This window comes from Sesamum indicum, linkage group LG4 (assembly GCF_000512975.1).
Source record: "Sesamum indicum cultivar Zhongzhi No. 13 linkage group LG4, S_indicum_v1.0, whole genome shotgun sequence".
In the NCBI taxonomy this organism is placed as follows: Eukaryota; Viridiplantae; Streptophyta; class Magnoliopsida; order Lamiales; family Pedaliaceae; genus Sesamum; species Sesamum indicum.
Window position 1 is genome coordinate 11,920,754 of NC_026148.1, and position 10,195 is coordinate 11,930,948.

General features: G+C 27.9%; 1 long non-coding RNA gene and 1 other non-coding gene across 3 annotated transcripts; both read left to right on the top strand.

Annotated features, from left to right (window-relative positions):
• Positions 1,932–6,986, top strand: LOC105160793. Of its 2 annotated transcripts, XR_002286913.1 has the most exons (9): positions 1,932–2,317; positions 3,064–3,164; positions 3,298–3,497; positions 3,618–3,718; positions 4,386–4,581; positions 5,032–5,193; positions 5,298–5,379; positions 5,519–5,922; positions 6,725–6,986. It is a non-coding gene; the product is annotated as a fatty acyl-CoA reductase 2 (long non-coding RNA). The 2 variants fall into 2 exon arrangements; XR_002286914.1 differs by lacking the exon at positions 5,519–5,922 and having other exon boundaries at positions 6,725–6,845.
• TRNAH-GUG lies at positions 9,900–9,971 on the top strand. Its single transcript has one exon. It is a non-coding gene; the product is annotated as a tRNA-His (tRNA).

The following is a 10,195-nucleotide window of genomic DNA, read 5'->3' on the forward strand; positions in this document are numbered from 1 at the left end:
TTGATCCAATAATTTTATGGGGCATCATTGTGATTCAATTTTTTTTAAAAAGGAAAAAAAAGAATATAATCTATATTATTACATTTAAACTTCTTAATTAATTAAGAAGTTTCATATTGGTTAATTAACTTGGGTTCTTTATATTTTGTCATTCAAAAGTGATTATGAGACAAACAACTATCCTTCATTTGTACTTTATAGTGCTGTATTGCTTACCAAAATCCCAAAATTTGAATAAAGCCAATATCATTTATAAGTTGCTGTGAGCCTGTAATGTATCAATTCGACCCATTTTTATTTTATTTTTATTAAAGTTAGTAGTTATTATCTATTTATACATTTCAATCTATTTTTTATTTAAAATTTTTGCATAATATTTGTTATTTTAAATATTGATTTATTTTTGTTAATTCATTATGTTGTTCGCCTATTAATTCGTCCATGTTCCTTTCTTTCTTCTTTTATCCTTTCAGCTGTCTTTAATACGTATAATTAATTTAAAGCTAGTTTCTATTTTTACTTTATATTTTATTTTTTAATAAGTAAAAAAATTATTTTAAATTTAAGTATTTTAATATATTTTTTTATGGAAGATGATTATATAATACAAGAATATATTTAACTAATATTTTATTTTTTTTCTATTTTTATATAGAATTGAATATATATATACATAAAGTTTATATATATTTAATAGAATGCCATAATTATTTGAAAATAATATCATATAATACAAATTTTAGTAAGTATAACTATGTTGTACATTTCTTTGTGAATAATAACCAACTAGATTAAAAATTCAAAATTATTTGGTTTTACCTAGTAAAAATAAAACTTTTATTTTACATAAAAGATTCTGTTATAATGCAATACATTAACTTTTTTTATTTAATTTAGATAAAAATATATATATATAATCGTGGATAGTACGTAGGAAGTCTATATTTGATTACATCTGAGGGGTTAGGAGTATCAGACACCTTAAGTACGCCAGGAACAAACACTATGTTTGGTTTTATTTTTAACTTATTTTGGTGTGTTTTGTAGAGATAGAGAGAGAAAAACCAAAATAAATAAGTATATATTAGAGATATTGTGTATACTTGGATTTGTTTTTGGGTAAAATATAGAATAAGTATGGTATGTTTGATGTTGGTTAATAGAAAACAAAAAATACTGTTTATTGTCAAATCATATTTATATATATATATATGTATGAATATGTATATAATTAGTGTACAATTTTTTGGACCAAAAACAATTAAAGACTGTTTCAAAACACTCCAGAATATACCAAAAACTACCAAATCAAAGCAGCCAAACATATTGCATATTTTAACTTATCTAAAAAATGGGCCAAAATAGAAAACAAACACTAAAATGGCTCAGCAGTTCATCTTTAGAACCTATAAATTAGTTATAGGATAGCAACATATAACTTCAGCCAACCCTATAGATATTTATATATATATATATATATGTATATGCATGTGTCTGTGTATAGGCCACCCAAATTTATGATGGATGCTATTGCACTGTTATGCCAAATCCTAAAATTTAATCAATCAACTCTACGAAAAAAGAACTCTATATTATTAATTATTAAGTTATTTATAATAAATAAATGATACAATTGTATATCAAGATATTATGTTCACTTGAAGTATCTAATCAAACATAATCAATCAAGTCACATGCAATTTATAGGATGAAAATTGTCAAAATTCTAAACTTACAGAATTAAAGTGCGAAAAATCAATTCGTGGAGCACCAAACTCCTATAATTTATCGGACTAAAATATTTTAATAATTATAAATTAATGTATTATTAGGTAGTCCGTATACCAAATTAAAACCCCCTTGTTTCTTAATTTTCCCTCTATAAATAGAGCTGCATGTCAATGACAAAAATCCAAACAACACAATAATACTTTCATCTTATTATTTTCTTCTTGGGAATCAAATATGTTGCTGACTTTGAGCCCATTCCTACTTAGCTCTCCATCAATCAACTTGTCATTGGGGAGAAGGCAATTACACACCATTGCCAACCCTTCTTTATTAGCTTATAATGTCAAAAATATTTGGCTAAAAACACCAAATTGTTCATCTACATATAGTTGTTGCTCCAACTTATATGCTAATTATTACAATCGTTGTAATAATCCCAATAATATCCATGTTGTGAATGCAACCACCACCAATGTGGTAGAGTCGTCACCAAAGATTGATGACTCTGCTGCCGGCATAGGAATTCTTGATTTTTTTCAAGGAAAGAACATTTTTATTACTGGTGCTACTGGATTTCTTGGAAAAGGTATGTAATTCTTCATCGATCTATATATGCATGTAATGTTTATGTGTATGTGTCTACGTATGTGTGTACATATGTTTATGTACTGATATTCTTACTGAGATATAACGACATTTTGTTAATATGAGGGGCGCCCCTTTGTCTAGATATAACGGGCAAAATTTGCCACGATCAAAAAATTTTCAAGTTTGTCACAAAAAAAATATATAATAAGTAAAAATAAGATTAGTTTCGGCACAATGCAATTATCAGTGGCAAAAAATGTATATTAAGTCGCCTCTGTAGACAATTAGTTATATTTGTAGTGACAACACATAATTATTATCACTAGGTTGCCATATTTATCTAATTTTTACTAACAGTAATTATTAAAAAATAATTATATTCATGATTGTGATAATTCTTTTTCACTAAATATATATAATTGTTCGCAATATTATTATCAGTTGAATTATTTTTTCATTAATCTTCTTCATTTTTTGGTTGTTGTATAATTACAATGGTTAAATAAAAAAAATCATGACAAATATCAAATAACCTCAACTAGACAATAGGTATTTAAATTATTTTTACAAGCAAGGCCAAAACATTAGTCCTAACTTAAAATCATAATAAATATTTCAGCCATAACTTATAAACCGATAGTAATTTTTGATTAATTGTGATCAAAACAACTTAAATTTTCGGATTGATTTTATTTGACATATATAGTATTGATCTGGACTGACGCAAGTTAACTAATTCCGCAGCCATTGTAGAAAAGTTATTAAGATCGACGGGAGTGGGCAAAATCTATGTATTAATCAAGGCGGAAGACAAAGTGGCCGCATTTGATCGATTGAAGCGTGAGGTAATTAGTTTTTTTTTTCAAATCAAGTTATTTTCTTTAGATCAATCTTAAATTATATGTTGTAATAATGTGTGGAGTTACCTACATATACATATATATATATATATATATAACTACTTAATTTCGTCTTTAGATCATAAACTCCGAGTTACTCAAATGCTTACAAGAAGAGCATGGAGCATCTTATGAAGCATTTGTAAGAGAGAAATTGATAGCCGTTGTTGGTAATATTTGCGAATCGGACCTTGGTATGAACTTCGATTCTGCTAATGCCATAATGAAGGAGGTCGACGTGATAATACAATCTGCAGGAAACACATCATTTGATGATAGGTGATCATCCATTATGTGTATATATATTTATTACATTACTTATCTTTTCTTGTCTATTTAAGTTCTCTTTTGTTCATGCTCATGTTTATACACATGTTTTTCTGTGCATATTGATTATAGGTATGATTCGTTGCTCGAAGCAAATGTAAATGGTCCTCAACGACTACTGAGATTCGCCAAGAGATGCAATAATCTTATTCTTTTTGTCCATATTTCAACTGGTATGCTCAAAATATTAAAACCCTATTTGTGAATACAGTAATTGAAGCCAAAGCATATATAGTAAATTTCATATATATGTATATATTTATAGGCTTAAATATATTTTTAGTCATGTAGTTATTGCACTTTGACATTTTTTTAAATTTCGCAATTTTGGTCCCTCCAGTGTCGAATTTTGCAAAACTTAAATCATGTGTGCCTCACATGGTTCATTTAAATTGAGATTTTTATTCTGATTGGTTCACTTTTGCCAACAAGAACGAAAAACTTAAGTAGTAGTAGTAGTAGTAATAATAATAACAACAACAACGTGGTGTGTAATTTATTCCGACAACTTTTTTAAAATTCGAAACCAAAAGGGCCAAAATTGCAAAATTTCGAAAAATTATAAAACTCATTTGCAACTCCTAGAAACATAAAGAATAAAAATACTAAAATCACAAAGGGTACTTGATTTATTCTGACAATTTTTGCAAAATTCGAAACCTAAATAACCAAAATTGCAAAATAACATAGAGTTACAAAAGTATTTTGCAACTCTACAAAGATAAAAATAAAAATATCAAACTATCGAAATTACAGAACCAAAAAGTATATTTAAAGCTATGTTTACATGTTTGAGATTGATATAAATGATAGTAAATTGATTTAATTTGTTGATTGAAGTATTTGTAAATGGAGAAAGAGAAGGAGTGATCTCTGAAAAGCCAATGACTATGGGAGAAAATAGGAGAAAAAATATTACATCCTCATTTCCTCAGCTAGACATAGCCAATGAGATGAACCTTGCATTCAAATCCATTGCCAGCCCTTCTACTGAACTTGACACGACAATATATTCGAAAAAACTTGGTCAAGAGAGGTATGCATTATGTCTTTTCATATTTATTATTATTATTATTTATAGGTAATTTTATTTTTTCGTATTATATTATAGTACTACACGATAAATTCTACGTGTTAATTTTCCCTGTGCATTATATATGGGGTTTAATGCAATTAAACTTCCTATGATATTGTAAATGAGTAAATTATCCCCTTATAAAAAAATAATAATAATTTATCCCATGTGATTCTTAAAATGAAGCAGTTTACCTCCTTATGCAAAATAATGTGTAAGAATGTTCAGATGGTTTCACTTTTGACGAGTATTTAGCAAGTACACTTTGTTGATATATTTTAGCTCTGCTTAGAAAATAATGCATATAATTATAAAGTATTTATAGTTACACTAATTTTCACCATTATCCTTTTAAATGAACTACGAATGATGTCATTATATCTAATAGAATAATATGTGTGCGCCTTACAGAGCAAGATTTTATGGATGGTTCGATGCATATCAACTAACGAAAGCTATGGGAGAGATGATTATTAATGAATGTAGGGGAGATACGCCTGTGCTTATCGTACGACCAGCTATAATCGAAAGCAGTTATGAAGAGCCTTTTCCTGGATGGATACAAGGATACAAGTTAGATCATCAACATTAATTTCAACTAACTATATATTCTAGTTCTTTTATACCATTCCTTCATCTGCTTATATCTGTCGTTCTACAAATTGTATTCGATGTAGAGCGACTGATCCAGTTCTTATTTCCTATGGAAAAGGGCAGCTTTCGGCCTTTTTGGGCGACCCAGAAGTACCTATGGATATTGTAAGTATAAAATAAAAATTATCTAGATTCTTTAATTTTCAATTCATACGGATATATATTTCAAGAATCATTATGTTTTTTTTCATACTTTTGGTAAACATGCAATTACATTAATATGTACTTATTTGATGATTAATAGGTTCCAGTGGATATCCTTGTAAATACAATAATTGCAGCTACTGCAAAGCATGGAATTCAACACAAGCCAGAATTGAGTGTATACCATGTCGCATCTTCTATCTTGAATCCTGTGCGAATTTATGATATGTTTGAATTTTGTTATGAATACTTCAATTCCAACCCTCTAATTGAACCATTATCCAAATCTAGCAATATCACTAAAATCAAGCTTTTCAATAATATCAATGAATTATCCGAGTATATACGGGAAGAAATATTCCAACATCACGGCTTGAAATTAGATGCAATCGGCATAAATGAAAACAAGGTCCTTCAAAAGCTCCAGAGGAAATGCAATATCAAAATCAAACATGTCGCGCAGCTGTGTAAAATATATGAATTTGCGGTCTTCTATAGAGGCAGGTAAGAATATCATAAGGGTTGTCTTAAATTAATTTTTTTATTTTATATTATAATCGTAAAGTAAATAAGGGAAACATAAATCATTTGCCTAGGAATTTATTTCAACAAATTAATTAGTATATATCTATGCACATTAATTTGTTCATGCATGTATAAGCATGTGCATAAATACATAAAAACATATGTCAGAAATTTTTCACTATTTTTTTCCTAATGTATTTCAATCAAGAAATCATGATGAATTACTTAGGCATATTATGCATGTAAGATTGCTATGTTAATATTGTTCAATTATTTCTCATTTTTTCGGATTAGCTCATTTTCTTCCAAAGTTTAAGTTTATTTTAAGCAATATTTGCACGATTATCAACGTCCCTTATCAATAGTTTCTATTACATAGATATCACTACAAAAAATTTTGCCACAGAAATTTTCTTGCCAAATTTGTCGCAGGCTTTGTCATGATTTTGCAATGAAATTCCATTGTAATTGGCAAAACTTATATATATTATCGTTATTGATGCGATTTATTTATTAATTTTAGAATTATATAGGGAAATTAATATAGATGAAAAGTCCTATTAATTAACTATCTCTAGGATATATAGATAGTAACAACTATAATTGTAAATTTATATAAAATATATTCTAACATACATGTAAACGCTAAAGTTTAATTGTAGAATAGGTAAAAAAGAACTTCTTCTACATTACATAAATAGTTTGCATATTAGGTTTATGCACCAATTTACTACAATCAATCAAATAACTGCAATTAATCATTTGCGATCTTATGCATCAGGTTCGATACTTTCAACACTCAAAAATTATTATCTGAGATGTCCGAAGAGGAGCGAAGTTGCTTTGGAATTGATGCAAGAAACATAGATTGGAGAAAGTACTTTTGTGAAATTCACCTTCCGGGGTTGAAAAAATATGTACTTAATATGTAATTTATGTTATATTTTTGCCAATTTTTTATAGATGTTAACTAATATTTCCTATAGAATTGTTGTTTATGTGTTCTTAAACGTTTTTAAATAAGAACCTATTTAGTTATTTTAGCAGAAAAATCTACAAAAAACGAGAACAACGTTGTTGTGGAGTTGATGCAAGAAACATATATATATAGCGCAAAAAAAAGTACTTGGTGGAAGTTTACTTCCGCAATTTAAAAAAACATGTAGAACTAATCGTGTAATGACTTTATTTCATCTTATCTAATTTTACTGAATACATTTGTGATACAATTATAAATGTAGGATCATGTTGCATTGATTTGTTAGGAAACAAATCAAATATTATTCATGAACTATAATAGGCTAAATTGCTTTGCTGGTCCCACAAAAATATGGAATTTTCTTTTCACATAAAAGCCATCATGACACATATTGTCTCTGATAAATAATATTTTATATTTTAAAATATATTATAAATAATTATATATATATATATATATAATCAAACCATCACATTTCCACTAAAAAAAAGAAAGAAAGAAAGCTAACTACAAAAAGATAAAATCAAAGAAGATCAACATGGGGGTATTATCTGCATAACAATAAAATTAATAGTGCAGTATCGTAACCACCGTTTATAAGATAAAATGGCCTTTTCCTTTATATTAGTTATAGATAAATAAATTTCACTTTAGTTAATGTTTCATAAATTAAAAAATTAAAAATACAAACAAACGAGATAACAATGACTAGTATAGTCACGACAACCAGCAAGTGGCTGTAGTTTAGTGGTAAGAATTCCACGTTGTGGCCGTGGAGACCTGGGCTCGAATCCCAGCAGCCAAAATGAAATTAATATTTTCAGATATTTTTCTTGATAATAAAGTTTTCTTGATATGGGCCGAGTTAACTGTTGGAGAGCATCAGCCCAAAGGCTGACAGCACTGCACGTCCGAATTGTTTTATTACTTCAAATAAAAATGAGTTTGACTAATAATATAGGAGTTTTCTATCGTCCAAGATGATATACATAATAACATTATAAGATTCATAGTGGTAAAAAAAATTGTGCTAAAATTATTACTAGTATTGATAGAAGTCGAATAGTCAGTCGTATATACATTAGAAGTATTGGAGTTGCTCCTAACAAAGATACTTCGATAGTCTTATGGTTTGAGGTAGAAATAAATAATTTAAGTTTAATAACAAAGCGTACCTAATAATTAATATATAATTCTTTATAAGTAATACCTAATGTGTGGTACGTATAGGGCATATGGGAATGGATCGAACCAGACTAACTCGATCAAACCTAACTTAAAATTGCACGAATCTTGTGTTCGTAAAGGTTTTTTAAAGGTTAGCAAGGGTGATGCCTACAACAATTAGTTCTTTAGCCTAAAAGACAAATTAAACCTATTTGCATAAGCGAGTCAAGCCTAATTTACTCAACTCCTGCCCTATTAGCCAAAGTGCAATTAACATATTGAAAAGATGACAAGCTAACTTGTCCAGATTTTTTGCCACTCTGTTGATGAGACAACACTAAATCTAAGTTCAGTATCAGTAGGCCCAAAGGCCATTTAACTCATCTGTCATATCAACCACATTTTTACATTGTATGCCACATCACTTTAAAAGAAAGCCAGCAAGAACACTCATGCCAACTAGATACGGTTATAAAAAATGCAAGTAAGTAACATTTCTAGATTTTTTACTGACATAAAATAATCTTTTCTTGGTGACATATTTTCTAGATGGCATATTCAACAATTAGATAAACATTATTTCTAAAATATAGGCATTTTAAGAATTTTGAGAATATTTTAACTCACCCCAACCAACCCCTCAATCTCTTGTAAACGACTCTTATGAATAGGGTCCAAATAAGTCATCAATATAACTAAATGATGCATTTTTTATAGTGGTATTTTTCTATTATACGCATATCAAACATAAATTGGTATAATTTAAGTTAAAAACTCTAAATATTTTTCCTTTTTACTATTCTATATTTTATATGAGCTAGTAAATCTCATAGGGATCGTTTTCTTGTGACTATTTTTCAATGGATTGAGAGGAATAATTGTTTAATTATTTTAGTAGACAAAGTGTAGAAAGAAGTGGAAAGTTGTTGTGGAGTTGATGCAAGAAACATATACAAAAGAAAGCACTTCGAGAAAATATACATCCCCTAACTTAGGAAAGCATATTTTACATTATATGATTTTGTTTTTATATAATTATGATGACTATGCCGCATTGGCTTGTTTGAAAAAATTTAGATTTTAGTTAGGGTAAATTACAAATATTTTTTTGAAATTTAGAATAATTATTAATATTTTTTTATTATTTAAAAAATATAAATACCCCTGATTGAATGTTCGTCTAACAACAAGCACGTTCCACTAACTTCGAATTATATTTTCATCCAATTATTATGGTGAACTAACAAAATAAATTTTTGAATTATAAATTAAAAATTTTTATATATTTTTTAGAATTTTCTAAGATACTCTTATGGATTAGTCTTCCTTATGGATTGATTTAGTTTACCACCCTCAATTTTTCTTAATTTTTTTTGAATAATTTTTCTATTTTTTTAAAAATTTCAACTAGGTAAAATAGTAATGTCCATTTTATTGTCTAGGAGCTACATAATTATTTTTTATTTGAGGTAGATTTGTAATTTCTCAAATAACAAAAAAAATATTTGTAATTATAAAAAATCTCAGGAAAATAGTTGTAACTTGCTCTGTTATCTAACTAAAAAATAATATGTAACTTTTAACTTTTTTTTATTTATTTCTTCTGTGAGCAATTTGAATTATTTGATCATAACATAGTAATAACAATAAAAAAAAACATATTAAGAGTCAAAATTCAATTATTTTTTAACATTTAAATTGATGAAAAAAAGTTGTAAAATGGCTTTAAAAAAATCTCGACACCTTTAAACAAACATAAAAAAAGTATGTTTCTGTTGAGATAGGAACCGTGTAGAATCAAAAGCATCAAGTGGCTGTAGTTTAGTGGTAAGAATTCCACGTTGTGGCCGTGGAGACCTGGGCTCGAATCCCAGCAGCCACAAGTAATGTTAACCTTTTTCATGTTTTTATTACCACTTGGTTGTTTTAAGAAATATGGGTTGGATAATGAATCCCATTGCAGTTGCATTCCAAATGAAATGACAGAAATCTCCCTCTACAACCTGCCTACATTTTAGGGTCAGTTTGGGTTTAATCCCATATTTTGTCCTGAGATTTAAATGTTGACTGGATTTTCCACTGTATCGTACGTTTTAATCCTCATTT